The 3,561-nt window shown below is 40.7% G+C and overlaps 1 long non-coding RNA gene across 3 annotated transcripts; it reads right to left on the bottom strand.

The window, feature by feature from the left end:
* Positions 1-466: 466 nt before the first annotated feature.
* LOC120565003 lies at positions 467-2,552 on the bottom strand. 3 transcript variants are annotated; one of them, XR_005640176.1, is made up of 6 exons: positions 2,342-2,552; positions 1,935-2,011; positions 1,560-1,637; positions 1,237-1,314; positions 1,068-1,151; positions 467-919 (listed from the first exon to the last, which is right to left on the bottom strand). It is a non-coding gene; the product is annotated as an uncharacterized LOC120565003 (long non-coding RNA). The 3 variants fall into 3 exon arrangements; XR_005640177.1 differs by having other exon boundaries at positions 1,068-1,138; XR_005640178.1 differs by having other exon boundaries at positions 1,935-1,993.
* Positions 2,553-3,561: the final 1,009 nt, after the last annotated feature.

Genomic DNA, 3,561 nt, shown 5'->3' with positions numbered 1-3,561 from the left:
TGAAATAAGCCAATACTAAAGTTACGTTAAGTAAAATATTTGGTACCAGAACAGATAATGAGCAGATATCAAGTATTAGAGGTATAATCTAGGATTTACAAGCTATATTTATAAATAGAATAGTTAAGCACTGTAACAATGAAATAAGCAGCAAATTGTATAGGAAGTAATTGAGATCTTTGGTATCAAAGAATGTGCAGGATACCAGGTAATATACATTTTGACATTAAATTTACACATGACAACAAGTGGGAACAAACAATTAACAGCAGGAAATCTGGCTGTAGAGAACACAGCCAAATCAGAACGTGTGGAGTGGTTGGGGTCTGCGTGGGGTAGTGGGCTAAGAATTGCGGGACAGTCTAAGTAATGATAATCAGTCTTTCAAGCCTGACTACGGGATCTCCAGAATGAGGCAGCGCAAAATGGGCATATCTTCAGTGATCCCTCCTCGGTCCCCTGTATAAAGGACAAACAACCTCACCATCCCATATCCATCCAAGGCGCTGCCCTCAAGGCAGGGTCATGGGGAATAAAAAAAAAAGAAGAAGAAAAAATAATTTCCACAGAGAATAGTGTGGATTGGGTGAGTGTAGTCTGGCACTTCTGGCTTCTTGATGTTACTGACTGCAGGATAAAGAAAGTGTTCCAGTTGTCAGTGATGCGGGGGTGTCAGTAGTCAGCCTAGGTTTAAGGGGTCGGCTGTGGGTCCCTCTCAGCTGTGCGGCGCCTTTTTCCGCCTTCACGGTCAGATGCTTTCAGGTAACGCGCAACGTTAACCTGGACCGCCTCATCAGTGGCTCTCCAACAGACACATTGGCACTGAAATGTTGCTGCATAGTTTCCATTTTGTTGTCCATGCTACGCACAACATCGCCAAACTCTCCAAGACGTCGCAGCATTAGGGTCTGATCTGCACCTACAGGGGTTCCCAGAATAAAAGAATAAAGTAGTCAGTCCTGGTCCCACAACTACTAAACTATGACATTTATATCTAGGTCTACTACATGTTCAGGTGGCCCCAGTGGGAATTAAACCAACAACCACAGGTGTTTGAGCAATTTTACCTAATTGCCAAGTGCAAGCAAACGTCTTCAACATTGTCCCAACTTGCTTCACCTGCTCTTGAAGTGAGCCGCTGTCATCCGAGGCTACAAAATGAAAAGGCATATGGTAATTTTGAACCTAAATTACACACAAAAAAAGTAAAATTTAAGAAAGAGTGCATATTCTCACCTGCTCGTGCATTGCTTTCCCTCAGGGTGTGGTTCTCCTCCCTCAGAGCTTGGTTTTCATTCTGGAGTCTCTGGAAATCTACATAAAATAAATAAATAAATACCATATTTCCTGGAAGAAAAGTTTAGCAGTAGAGATAACACACATCAGGTACTGATAAGAGAAATAAGGGTTAAAAGCAAAATTAAAGAAAATGATACATGTACACATACACTATATTATGTCTCGTATGACCGCTTCATCTCATTAGACACCATTGCTTATTATAGTGCATTCACATCTTTGTGTGTAAAAAAAAAGAAAAGAAAGAAAATTAAACTCACAGCCAATTTCTGATCCATCATTCAGGGAATGTCTGAACCAATGATAGCGCCAGGGCCTCTTTTATGTTTGTGGATGGCCTGTAAATGTAAAAAAAAAAAAAACACTTTCAGTAAATAAACAAACAAGTGACATTACAGATTTAAATTTCCAGATATTTAAATATTTCCAAAAGTAAGATAATCTGAAAATATCAGAGACATTGAATTTCAAGGCACAAGTATTATTAACTTTAAGGGTTATATGGATATGCATACCCCACTGTCGAAGAAGTTGTGACTTTCACAAAATCTTCCACCGACACATTCAAGCCCCATTAAAGAAACATGTCTAGGTATAGAGAGATTATGTCAGGGCAGTAAGAGTAAAATGCTCACCTCTAAAATTCTCTGTCAGCTCAGACAGCCGCCAGTCAGTTAGCTTATCAGCGACAAAGCTGTCCATTCAAAATAACCTGGAGAAAACATAGCAATATAGCTAGAGGTTAGCAACAATTCGAAGACTTGACCCACTTCTTAACTAACTCTCACTACTTCAACCAGTAGAGCACTGTTTAATATGATAAGCACGGCACAGCTGGTAAACATTGGTCAAGTATTGTGTTGCGTCGCGATAGCCGTGGCTACATGCCAACCACAGAATTAGCTACCACGGCTAACGCTAGTCTCAACGTAGCAACTAGCTAAGCCATGGTCATTTATTTCAGCAAATGGTGCTAAACTAGCAACGGGGACATGGACACAGAAAAGTTTACGTTACATCAACAGTGAAAATAATCGCTTACCTTGAATACACGACGAAGTTTCACCGAAGAAGCACAGGCCAAAACGGATAGAGCGCGAAGCGACGGTTATTTCCAACGACTGTTGTGAGAAAATTCAAAATTCCAACAACTGCGGGGGAGGGGGGCGTTCTTCTTCTACGGGGGTAGAGAGGACAGGAGGTGTTTCTTCTTCCTCTTCTTCTGAATTTCTGGCAGACTGATGTGTATGTTATAGGAGCAAGGGTTTAATATATGAACTTATTTCTTCTACTTCTTAGTTAATATATCCATGTTTAGAGGGTGTGTCAATTTATTTCTCCTACAAATGGTGATACTGTTTTATCATAATGTACACAACACACAAGTGTGATTGTTCATATTATAAATGTTGACATGACAATATAATAATTAAAAATACATTGAGAGAGAGAGAGGAGAAAGCCAACCCTATAACCCAGAAATGGTTACTCTCTGAAAAAATAACCCACGATTTTAACCCAACATAAATAACCCAGAAACTGGGTTGAAGAAATAAACCAGGAGTTTATATAAATAATTCGATATATTTTACATATATTACTGTATAATCGATTCAGAGTTTCAAAGTAATTTAAATGTCATTTCCTAAATCATACCTTATCATGGAATCAAAAGTCAAGAATCTGTTATAAACCCTAATGGAGCAAAAAAACTATTTGATGTAATTCACATATAGGCTATTATGATTTTATAATCGCTTCAAATGTGAAAATTAGTTTAAACGCTGTCAGTTCCACTCTAACTCCCAACATGCCAAACCAACATGGCTGGTCGATTCTGAGAGTAGCCTTGTATTTCAAAGCGGCTTGCCACCAGCCGGCCGCGGCCCATTAGACAGAGGCAACCGCCAGAGAAAGTGAAGCAGTCGGCCCGCCAGCTGTTCGCCGGCGGCATCTCGCAACAAATGGGAGTGACGTATTCGGCGGCAAACGTTTCATCCCCGCCAGCGGGACGCACCTATAGCCGACAGTTTAGGGCCGGCGGCAAAAAGAAGCCCTGCGGATATTTTTTGCTATCTGGGTAATCACCATTTAATAAGTGCAGGGAAACGTTTAGCAAGATATTCATATTCAATCATTGTCCCTGCCCCTTTTAGCAGACTCATCAACAGATGAGTCAGCAGCACCCCAGTCTCCCCCTAACTGTGCCCCTCCCTGTCCCAGTGAAGAAGGTGAGCAACATTGTGTTCAATGACATGCCAG

The sequence above is a fragment of the Perca fluviatilis genome, chromosome 9 (assembly GCF_010015445.1).
Source record: "Perca fluviatilis chromosome 9, GENO_Pfluv_1.0, whole genome shotgun sequence".
Classification (NCBI taxonomy): domain Eukaryota; kingdom Metazoa; phylum Chordata; class Actinopteri; order Perciformes; family Percidae; genus Perca; species Perca fluviatilis.
The sequence above is the reverse complement of the archived record's forward strand: the minus strand, read 5'-3'. Positions and strand labels throughout refer to the sequence as shown.